At 52.5% G+C, this 12,109-nt stretch overlaps 1 pseudogene; it reads left to right on the top strand.

Annotated features, from left to right (window-relative positions):
• Positions 1–9,876: 9,876 nt before the first annotated feature.
• On the top strand, positions 9,877–9,994 carry LOC136635715 (5S ribosomal RNA; annotated as a pseudogene).
• The last annotated feature ends 2,115 nt before the right edge of the window (positions 9,995–12,109 follow it).

The raw sequence follows: 12,109 nt of genomic DNA, 5'->3' as shown, positions 1-12,109 counted from the left end.
TTATGAGGAAAGGCTACGGCGTTTGGGCCTCTTCAACCTAGAAAAGAGACGCCTGAGGGGGGACATGATTGAGACATACAAAATTATGCAGGGGATGGACAGAGTGGATAGGGAGATGCTTTTTACACTCTCACATAACACCAGAACCAGGTGAATCCACTAAAATTGAGTGTTGGGAGAGTTAGGACAGACAAAAGAAAATATTTCTTTACTCAGCGCGTGGTTGGTCTGTGGAACTCCTTGCCGCAGGATGTGGTGATGGCATCTGGTCTGGATGTCTTTAAAAGGGGACTGGACAAATTTCTGGAGGAAAAATCCATTATGGGTTACAAGCCATGATGTGTATGTGCAACTTCCTGATTTTAGAAATGGGCTATGTCAGAATGCCAGATGCAAGGGAGGGCACCAGGATGAGGTCTCTTGTGATCTGGTGTGCTCCCTGGGGCATTTGGTGGGCCGCTGTGAGATACTGGACTAGTTGGGCCTATGGCCTGATCCAGTGGGGCTGTTGTTATGTTCTTATGGTCTTATGGTGGCTGCCCATTCAGTTCTGAGCCCACTTCAAGGTGCTGGTGATTACCTTTAAAGCCCTATACAGCCTGGGACCTTGTCTTTCATAATCCTGTCTGTCCCCAAAGATTGTCAGGGAGGTGCCTGCCTCCACCCCTCTGGCATCCTGACTTGTGGATTCCTCCATATTCTGGGACTTGGGGGGCGGCATTCAGATCCCCACCCCTGTCTGTGTCAGTCTTTTGTTTGAGAGGGCTGCTCCTTTTCTGTAAAATGCATAAATATATCGACAGGTCTGTACAAACAGGGCTGGCCCATCTGTGAAGCCCACTGCAGTGGCCTTAGGGAGCTGATGCACAGAGGAAGCCCACCCCTTTATCTTGGTTTACTTGCTCCCAAGTTTGATCTGCTGCACTCCTCTTTCATGATGATGAAATGAATTACAGCAAGACCTCGCTTCAAGTTGTTTCATTCAACATAGTTTTGTTGCAAAGTCGGTCAGCAGTTTTTAGTCTTTCCATGTCCTCCATGGTTGCACATTGTAGGAAGCCACTTCTGGGTTGCGCCAAGCCCGCCGCCCACTTCCGTGTCCTGCACAGTGCAGGGCATTCTGGGGACCAAAAATGCTTTGTGGTGTGTTAGGAATGTGCTTGTCCAGGCTGCCACTTGAGAGAGTGTTCTTGAGCCTGCCTACCATAAAATGGGCTTCATTCTAAATCAGTGTTTCTCAAACTGGTGAGTTGCAACCCACCAGTTCGTGTAAAGCAGGGGTGCTCAATAGGTGGATCGCGATCTACTGGTAGATCGTGAGGCAACATGAGTAGAACGCGGAGTGCCGACCCCCCCCTTCAGGTGCCTCTGGGAGGAAACGCCGGGAGTAAGGCCCATTGTACTCAATGGGGCTTACTCCCAGGTAAGTGTGGCTAGGATTGCAGCCTCACAGCCTAATCCTAGGCATGTCTACTCAGGAGTAAGTCCTGTTATACTCAGTGGGGCTCAAGGTACACCAACATACATTGTACACATAAATGTTATATGTTATGATGGCGCGAACATTGTAAAAAAAACTCTGGTAGATCTCAGGGCCTTGCTGGGTTTCAAAGTAGCTCTCGAGCCAAAAAAGTGTGAGCACCCCTGCTGTAAAGGTTCCTTTAAGGGGCGGGGAAAGGGGAGAGTTGTGGTGGGGCGAAGGGAGGGGTGCTTTCACTTACTTTATGTAGGTAGAGCTGTAGCAGCTGTTTATTCAGAATTTGGTTTATTTCATGATATCTGCACAGTTGAGGACTGTAACTTGAAGCGAATGGTGTGAACGCACTAGGTGTGGGCAGGAGTGCGAGGGCACAGGTGGCTGGCGTGTTTCCTCTTTCCGGTGATGGGAGACGACCCCTCCGTCCCTGCAGGTGCTGCCCAAATAACTGCATTTTTCTATGGGGGAAGTTGGGGGTAGGATTCAAAAGATCAGATTTGGCATCCTGCCCCACACAAGAAGCTCCCGCAGAAGCCAGGCGTGGAAAGGTTTCTGCTGTGGCAAAACAGCAACTGCAACACCTCTTTTGGGGGTCTCTCCAGCAGGATGGAGGTGTCTTGCCTGGAGCTGGCCTTGGAAGGAGAGCGGTCCTGCAAAGCTGGGGACTTCCAGGCCGGAGTGGCCTTCTTTGAGGAAGCCGTGCACGTGGGGACGGAGGACCTGAAGACTCTGAGCGCCATCTACAGCCAGCTGGGCAATGCCTACTTCTACCTGAAGGAGTATGCCAAGGCCCTCGAGTACCATAAGCATGACCTCACGCTTGCCAGGTAAGAGCCTTGCACCAAGAGCCAGAACACAGCGAGGCCGCCAGTCCCTTGAGCTCAATGTCATCTATGCCAGAGATTGGCAACCTGTAGCCCACGGGCCAGATCCAGTCCACCACTTTCCACCCAATTTGCCATGAGCCGAACAGGGAATGGCAGAGCCACCTGCCCAGGTTCACAAAGTCCCTGTGCCGCTGTCCTGAGCAGGTGGCTCTGCCATTTCCTGTTGGACGTGTGGCAAATTTGGCTGGCTGGCTCGCTTCCCAAGCAGAGCTCTGTGTGGCCACTTCCAGCAACCTGGATGTTCTGTGATTACATTGCCGATTACATTGCCGAATGTCCAGCCCCTGTGCCAGAAAAGGTTAATGATCCATAGTCTACGCAAAGTGGCAGGGCTCCCAGCACTCCCAGGGACTGAGTCTGGACTCTTCTGCCAGGGTCACTTGCCAGGAGGCAGCCTGGTGGTGCCAACCTGTGTGCTGTTGTTATGTCCCCCTCCGCAACATTACGCACCCCATGCCTGGTTCCTTTCTCTGTGTCCTATCTCTTTGTGACACAGGAGATGCAGAGTATGCTGGGAGAAACCCCAACACATTCTGCTGCGTTTCTGATTTCTTTTAAAGCAGCGGTGTAGCAAAGGGGGGGCCTGGGAGTCAATTGCCTGAGGTGCCATGCCTGGGGGGGATTGGTGGCTGCCTTTTGAGACCCAGTGGGTCTGTGTGCAACCTCCTGAGCCTTCTGAGAAGGCCTGCCAGAGACCTTAGAAAGGAGGTGTGTGTGTTAAAAAATGTTGTGTCTCCGTGTGCCATGTGGCGTAGTGACATCACTGATTTCAAGAGCCTGGGTGGAGGGAGGGGCAGGACAGAAGGCCAGTTTTGTCTGCAGTGGACTAGGGGGGGCAGGGGGTATTTGTTTGCCACCACCCCCCACCTGATGCCACTGTAAACAGCATCATTCACTGCCTGGATGGGCTGGCCGGCTGTGGGTCCTGCTCATCTTCCGATTCACTCTGCAGAACCATCGGGGACCGGATTGGGGAGGCCAAAGCCAGTGGCAACCTTGGCAACACCCTGAAGATCCTTGGGCAGTTTGAGGAGGCCGTGGTGTGCTGCCAGAGGCACCTGGACATCTCTCAGGAGCAAGGGGACAAGGTCTGTGAGGCTTGCTGGGCCAGACCATGCAGAGCTGGCTGCGGAGGCTCTCTGGATGCTGGGCTTGGCATGGACGGTTGAGGGGCAGGAAGCTCGAAATGGGCTGCCCGGCTTCCGCTCCGCCCCTCAGACACGCCTTCTCTCCTAGGTAGGGGAGGCCAGGGCTCTCTACAACATCGGCAATGTCTACCACGCCCAAGGGAAGCAGCTGTCCTGGAGCTTGCCCCCAGAGCCGGGGTATCTGCCACGGGAGGTCCGGGAGACGCTGGAGAAGGCCTCGGAGTTCTATGAGTGAGTGCTGTCCCTGGGATGTGCTCTTGGGGGGCTCCCATACTGGCCAGTTGGCAGAGGCTCTGGGAGCCATTTAGGGGTGCATTCTAGGAAAGAGGGAAGGTTGCTTCATTCTCAAGGCAGGCCCACCCAGGAGGCCAGTTGAGGTTGTTGCCTCAGGCAGTGAATTGGGGCCCCACCTCTGTCTTCCTGCTGGCCCCCAGGACCTCTCCTTCTCTCTCTTCCGCGCCCTGACTTGGAAAAGGAAAGAGGGGGTGGAGTGGAAAAGATGCCCAATCCTTCCTCCACTCCACCCCCCTTCCTTTTCCAGCCCAGGGAATGGGAGGAGCAGAGGGCAGCATGGCACTAGCTGTGGGGAGGGCAGCCTTTGCACATCACTTCGAGTCCTGTGCCTTCTCTGCTGACCTTCACAGTGGTGACCCCTTCATTCAGGAGGCGGCACTCGAGGCATGACAGTGGCCTGGAAAAAAGACCAGTGAGCTGGTGAAAGCAAAGTGGGCCTCATCCAGAGAGGGACTATTTTTGTAAAGATTTCTGCAATGTTTAAAATGAGATGAAAGACAAAGATATTGAAAGGCTCTGTGTGTGGGGGGGCTCTCGCAGGCCCCCCAAGATTTTTATACCACCCTTCCTCCGGAGCGCTTGGGGAAGTGTACACGGTCCCTTGCCTCTTTTTGTCCTCACAACAACCCTGTTAGATAGGTTAGGCAGAGAGATCATGACTGGCCGAATAACGACAGGAAGCTTTGCGGGCTGAGCAAGGATTTGAACCTGGATCTTCTTGGTCCAAATCCAGTTCCAGAACCGCTATGCCATTCTGGCTTGCCCTGGTTTTGAATCAACGCGATCCCACGGCCCCTGCCCTATGTCTGCTCGAGTCCCAGCAGACCCACTGCAGGGCTTGGTTGCCCCATGGGAGCTGCGTTCCTGCTGGGTTTGCCAGGGGCTTGCACCTTGGGGACTCCGCAGTGTGCATGGAGGAATGTGAAAGTAAATATTGCCATGGAAGCTTCTGGTGGAATGGGCAGGACAGGAGGAGAGCAGAGGTTCCACTGAGACCAGGACCTGCCCCTTCTGGCCCTGCCCTCTTGTTCAACCTTGTGATGGCAGCTCCCCTCGCCTTGCTGGTGTCTTCCAGGAAGAACCTCTCTCTTGTGAAGGAGCTGGGTGACCGAGCTGCGCAGGGCCGGGCGTTTGGGAACCTGGGCAATACCCACTACTTGCTCGGCAACTTCAGCAAGGCCGTTGGCTTCCACAAGCAGGTGAGGTTCTGCGGAGGGTCAGTCTGTCTGTCTGGGGGGGTGAGGAGACTTGCAGAATCATCTTGGCAGTTGTGGTTTTTCCTTCGGCTGTAATTGAATGACCAGGAATCTTGGCGTCAAACCATCTTTCTAGTTGTGCTTTTTGAAGCCTGTTTCTAGTGCTCGTCTCTGCAAACAAGCCAAAGAAGGAAGCTCAGGGCAGCTTCTGCCGGGGGGTGGGGGTGGCAGGCGGTCAGAGGGCAGGATTGGGGGCTGTGTCCATCTTCCAGTGGCACAGCACTGCCCTGCCCAGGTCATCTCTTTTTCCCACCTGGTCCTGAAGAGGAATGTGCAGGCCAGGGGCTGCCTGCTAGATTTCTTCTGACCTTTTCCACTGGGTCTTTTCCTCTGGGTGGGTTGGGGGGGGAGTCCCATTCATTTATTTATTTAGAAGGCCAACCTGTCCATTAATGTGATCAAGGCAGTCACCCCAGGGTGGTGCACTTCTTTTCCTCCCACAACATCCTGGATTTGAAAAGGAAGAGAGGAATGGAGCAGAACAGGAAGTGTGGAGCAAAGGGGAGTGATCAGGGACACTCTCCTGTCCCTCTTCCACCCCACTCCTCTCTCCTACATTTATTTGGAGGAGCAGGGGAGAGTGCACTTGGCTGCAGAATGCACCATTTCAACATCTCGGCAAGGATGACAGTTGCACAAAGCATGCTGGTCGCCTGTAGACCCGGTAACCTGGTTTGCTGTCTCTGCTGCTGATGCTGCTGTCTCTTGGGGTTTCTTGTGGGGATGGGGCTGTGCTGTTGGTCAGTGTCCTTGTACCGACTGAACCTGGACTGAAGCTCTCTGCCTGCCTCCGTTTCAGCGCCTGGCCATCGCCAAGGAGTTTGGGGACAAAGCGGCTGAAAGGAGAGCCTACAGCAACCTGGGCAACGCCCACATTTTTCTGGGGAGGTTTGACATCTCCGTCGAGTACTACAAGTAAGCCAACTGCCCGCCTCACCGGAAATACCCCTGTCTCCCTGAAAGTCAGCTCTGACGTCCCTGCTGGCTCCCTCAACCTGTCTGTGGTGAGAAGGGGGGCAGTGGGGTGTTCTTGTGCTTCATGTGTGCACTACAAACCAACACTGAACTCCGAAGCCCCAGGGTTCTCGGAAAAGGGCAGCAGTTGCTTGCGGGCAAAGCTGTGGCTCTCACAATCCTCTAGGGTGGACATTCAGACCTGCCCATGTCCAGCTGGTGTCCAGAATGTCTGGAGAATTGTTTTCCCCAAAGCCTCCAGCAACCTGTTTTTGTACTTAAGAAGGGAATTGGGAGCCTGTCTTGGAAGCCAGAGTTTGGCCCTGGCTGAGCCTGGAGGCAGGAGAGTGTTTGATCTCTGCTCAGTGAGTGAATCTTCTTTTTCATGGTTGGATCCAGAAGTGTGTTTCATTTGCCACCTCTGGGCAGAAACCGATTGGGAGGAACACCCTGCTGGCAGCAACAGCTCTTTCAGCCTGGAAAAGCTCTTGTCTGCCTCCCACCCCGTTTCTCTCTCACCCACCAGGTCGAAACACCCAGCCGTACACGTGGGGCTCCCGTAAGGCAGAATTTGCCTAAATATTATGCCTGAAATAATTCCGTGGGTGGAAACATTCTGTTTCCACTTATGTTCCTTACTTATGTTCCTTATAATGAGGCCCTTGAGTTGGTGAGCTTGTGATCCCAAGCTCTGGTGTCACCCATGGCCTGTCCCTCAGCCTCAGTTGCTCCTTCCTGATCACAAGACCCCATCCACCCAGTTAGGACCAGCTTGCCCCCAATCCACAGGGCCCGACACTTGGAAAGGAAAACACTTTGGATTCCAACCTTGCTTTAAAGTCAGTCAGATACTTGGTGATTGCTTTGAACTAGTGTGTCCCCTTGGACAGGATTGGGTGCAGAGCCTACCTGGAGTGCTCATAAGAACATCAGAAGAGCCTTGCTGGATCAGGCCAAAGGCCCATCTAGTCCAGCTTCCTGTATCTCACAGTGGCCCACCAGATGCCCCAGGGAGCACACAAGACAACAAGACACCTGCATCCTGAATGCCTGGCATCTGGCATTCAGAAGTTGTCTACTTCTGAAACTAGGAGTTTCGTAACGGCTCTACTGGATCAGGCCATAGGCCCATCTAGTCCAGTTTCCTGTATCTCACAGTGGCCCACCAAACGCCCCAAGGAGCACACAAGATAACAAGAGACCTGCATCCTGGTGCCCTCCCTTGTCAACTGAACATAAGAACATCAGAAGAGCCCTGCTGGATCAGGCCAAAGGCCCATCTAGTCCAGCTTCCTGTATCTCACAGTGGCCCACCAAAAGCTCCGGGGAGCACACAAGACAATAGACACAACCTGCATCCTGGTACCCTCCCTTGCATATAAGAACATAAGAAGAGCCCTGCTGGATCAGGCCAAAGGCCCATCTAGTCCAGCTTCCTGTATCTCACAGTGGCCCGCCAAATGATTCAGGGAACACACAAGACAACAGACACAACCTGCATCCTGGTGCCCTCCCCTGCATCTGGCAATCAGAGGCAGCCTACCTCTAAAACCAGGAGCTTGCACATACCTACCATGGCTTGTAACCCGTGATGAACTTTCCCTCCAGAAATTTGTCCAGTCCCCTCTTAAAGGCATCTAGGCAAAATGCCATCAAATTTTGTTCAATTATGCATCTGAAGAAGGGTGGGCCGTGGTGTTGACCCTTTTTTCTGGGAGCCGCATCTGGAAACTCTGGGCAGCCTCTTTGATCCATGGGCCTTAAAATGGCCTTTCCGCCACAATTCTGTGTAGGTTTCTAGCTTTGGACCACCTGAGCAGATCCCTTGCATGCAGAAGGGGGCGTATGTGGTGGGCGCCTATTTTCACCTCCCTCTGTTTTTAATCCAGGAAAACATTGCAGCTGTCCAGACAGCTGAAGGACCAAGCAGTGGAAGCCCAGTCTTGCTATAGCCTTGGAAACACATACACCCTCCTCCAGGACTATGAAAAGGCGATTGAGTACCACCTGAAGCACCTGCTGATTGCCCAGGAGCTTGGAGACAGGTGAGAGTCGGGGGTCTGGGATACTGCTTTGCAGATGAGGCTTTGGTCCTCTTGCTCATGAATCTCCATTCTGGTCAGACCCAGGAAGGTGATTTGGAGGGCAATGTCCCCTTTTTTTGGGAAGAGCAGAGCAGTGATCTTTGTCCATGGGAAAGGGCTTCCTCCTCTAGCAGGCCTGTGGCAAGTCAGAGCTCCCAGTTCAAGCAGTTGTTCTTCAGAGGCAACAAGGCAAAATCTGAGTCTAGCAAAACAAGGTCAGCTAGATGTTGGCAACAGAGGAGCCCTGCTAGAGCTTGTCCAACTGCAAAGACTCCCAAGGTGGACCTCCCTTCCTAACCTCCCTGCAGGCAGGTGTGAATCTGGATCCCCTCCTGATCCTGACTTGAACAGAGATGTACAGGGAAGAAAACATAATCCCTATTTCTCCATATCTGGAGGGTGCTTTGATTGATTTTTTTTTAAATTTGCAAGTGAGGTATAAATGAATTAAACAAAGTGGCTGCCCCACATGTGTAGGAATAGAATGGATAAAATTTGCCAGGAAGTTAAAAGTGGATAGTAAAAGTCTAAACATACAGCTGAGGAAGGGGCCACTTCAAACAGCAGTTGTAAAAAGCCTTCTGGACCAGGAAAGTTTCCATCATTTGTCTGGGCTGGGGAGGGGGAGGAATGCCTGACCTCATCTCCTTAGTGATTGATTTTGGGAGGCCAGCACCTCGGTCAAAAGTGGGGATTGGCAGCAAACAGGTTCCCCAAGTTGGAACCCAGGTGGGGAGAAATAGCAGCGGGAAGATCTGGGGCAGTCTTGGTGTTGGCTGTTATGACCAGTCCACAGAGAAGGGGGAAAGGGAGAATGTATGGAAGGGGCAGAGGGTATCGAAGGAGTGCGGTATGGGGTTGGAGTCATTCCTGGCCTGCCCACCGTGTGTGCCCCATGGAACTGAATGTCTTCCCAGTAGCCCTGCACATGCCTGATCTCGGAAGCTAAGCAGGGTCAGGCCTGGTTAGTACTTGGATGGGAGACCGCCTGGGAATACCGAGTGCTGTAGGCTTCTACCATGATCTGGGAAGCTAAGCAGGGTCAGGCCTGGTTAGTACTTGGATGGGAAACCGCCTGGGAATACCGGCTGCTGTAGGCTTATACCATAGTCTTTTGAAGCTGAAGGTTGCCAAACAACCAGCTGTGCCTTGTGTTCTGCTGGGTACTTTGCCAGTTTGCAGCCCCACGGCTGGGCTTCTAAAACACTCTGCATGGCTGGTGGGTTACAAGTGGACTAGGCTGGGGAGTGAGTTGAAGCAGAAGTTGGTGCCATGAGCGGCCTGTTGGAGCTGGGTGGTCTGCAGGCCGTCTGCATGACTATCGCTGGGCATTTAGTTCTTCTTTGTCACCTCCAGAGGGTGCTGCTGGCTTTCTTCTGTCCTGTCCTTGCAAGATGCAGGTTTTTGGTTTGAGCAAAAACTGAAAAGCCCAGTGCTGGGGAAGCCAGGCTGGTTGGGTTTCTGCTGACCCTGCAGCTGTTGAAGGCAGAGGAGCTCTGTTGTGGAAACATTTGGCAGCCTTACTTTGACAGGCTTTGGTCTGGCTGCCTGTCCTCTGTCCTACTGACTGCTTTTGCATCCTATGGATTGAGGGAGGAGGCCATTTGGAGCCCAGAGAACTCACATGGGCCAGGTCCTGCCTTGTGGACTTTGTGAAACCAGGTGGAAGAGGGAGGCTGTGATGGACCATGCAAAACCACTAGAGAGAGGCAGAGGGTTTGCCTAGGGCAGGTGTTAATATGTGTAAAGGTGTTTCAACTGTTAAGAGAGAAATGGTTTTGTGGACTGTTACCCTGCAGATGCCTGATCTTGTCTGATCTCGGAAGCTAAGCAGGGTCAGGCCTGGTTAGTACTTGGATGGGAGACCGCCTGGGAATACCAGGTACTGTAGGCTTATAGCATAGTCTTTCGAGACTGAAGGTTGCCAACCTACCTACCTGGTTTTGTGGAGTGGTTTTTGGAGTGGTCCTCAGTTTCTGTCCTGCACTTGCTCCCCGCATGGCAAAACTGCTTCTGAAATGGAGGGGAGTTTCTTAAATGGAATGGAGTTTGTGACTGTAGGAGGAGATCACAGCAGAACCCACAAGCCCGGACCCTCTCTATTGGTTCAGCTACGAGAAACCACTTCCCAGGTTGATGTTCTGTGTGTCCCTTGCAGCTTTGAGGACCTTCCTCTCTCTCCAAAGATAGCAGTGGTTGCTCCACTGGGGAGCTTGATTTACTTTGGGGTGCATCTTGGTGCAGCTACACGGCTCACCCCCAAGCTGTGTGTGTGTCTCATCTGTGCTGGTCAACACAGACCCCAAATCATGAGCTTCTGGGAGGACATTAATCATGCTTCCTGCTGAGTAACAAAAACTGTTTGCTGGTTTCACAGGGTGGGAGAAGGAAGAGCCTGCTGGAGTCTAGAAAATGCTTACACTGCCCTTGGGAACCATGAGGAAGCCTTACGGTATGCCAAGCAGCACCTGGAAATCTCCCAAGAGGTGAGCCATGTTCTTCTGCTTGGGTCGCGCCTTGCCTTTCTCCCTCTGGGGCAGTAGGGCAGCCTGCTTGCTAGAACCGCTCCTCCTTCTGGAGACATCCATTAAAATTGATTAGCGGGAGAGTTAGAACAGACAAAAGGAATTTTTTTTTTCAACCAGTCTGTTCTTAATCTGTGAAACTCCTGGCCACAGGATGCGGTGATGACCTGGGATGCCTTTAAAATGGGATTGGACAGATAGAGGGAGGAAATGTCTATCACAGGTGACAAGCCGTGGTGGGTATGTGCGACCTCCTAGAAGTAGGCTATCTCTGAGTGCCAGATGTGGCACAGGATACAGGTGTCTTGTCTCGTGTGGGGAGCCACTGTGAGATGCAGAAAGCTGGACTAGATGGGCCCCCTTTTGCCTGATCCAGTGGGGCTCTCCTGATATTCTCCACAGCCCTCCTGCACCATGCATCATTCTGTAAAATCCATCACATCTCCCTGCAATCGCCTTTCTTCCAGATGGAAAACCTCCAGCATCTGTTGCCTCACTCTTGTGAGGAAGAACATAAGAACAGCCCCACTGGATCAGGCCATAGGCCCATCTAGTCCAGCTTCCTGTATCTCACAGCGGCCCAGCAAATGCCCCAGGGAGCTCACCAGATAACAAGAGACCTGCATCCTGGTGGCCTCCCTTGTCAGCTGAACATAAGAACATAAGAACAGCCCCAGTGGATCAGGCCATAGGCCCATCTAGTCCAGCTTCCTGTATCTCACAGCGGCCCCACCAAATGCCCCAGGGAGTACACCAGACAACGAGAAGACCTGCAAGGCCTCCTGGGAATTGTAGTTTAATAACATAAGAACAGCCTCACTGGACCAGGCCATAGGAGAGAGATAAGAGAGATGTGCAACTCTTGGCTTCAGAAGTGCTCTGTAATGTGCCAAGCAGTGGTGTGTGTGTGTGGGGGGGGGGGTGACATGCATGGAAGGTGACACCGCTATGCGCCAAAATTTTTCAAATCTTGGTATTTTTGAATAATACCATCATGTTATATATCAACCGAAACAAAATAAACGACGCTGAAATATCTCTATTCTATCAAAAGGTAACCCAGTGGGGCCAGAGCAATGGTACATCACCACGCCCACCGCCCGGAGCACTGCTTCACCCAATGAATGGAAGCAGGTCCATATAGGGGTGTTGCGCTGGCCTCCCGGGTGGGGTGATGCAAATCTTAGTTCATAGTGGGGGCACTTAAACAGACCCTGAAGAGAAAAGCGGGATGAAAATACAGTAAATAAATATAATATAGAATGCAAACAAGGCTTGCAAGTGGTGAGCAAAACCCCACCCCAGATCCTGAAATTGGACCATAACACCCCCCCCTCCCCGCACACAGAACTTGGTTATTATCTTATCTGCTGTTCCAGACAAAGTTCCAAACAACACAGTCCTGGAACGTGCTGGAATCCCTAGCATGTATGCACTGCTGAAACAGAGACGCCTGCGTTGGCTCGGTCATGTTGTGAGAATGG

The sequence above is a fragment of the Tiliqua scincoides genome, chromosome 16, assembly GCF_035046505.1.
Source record: "Tiliqua scincoides isolate rTilSci1 chromosome 16, rTilSci1.hap2, whole genome shotgun sequence".
Taxonomy (NCBI): Eukaryota; Metazoa; Chordata; class Lepidosauria; order Squamata; family Scincidae; genus Tiliqua; species Tiliqua scincoides.
Note: the sequence above shows the minus strand (reverse complement) of the source record. Positions and strands in the feature narration are given on the sequence as shown.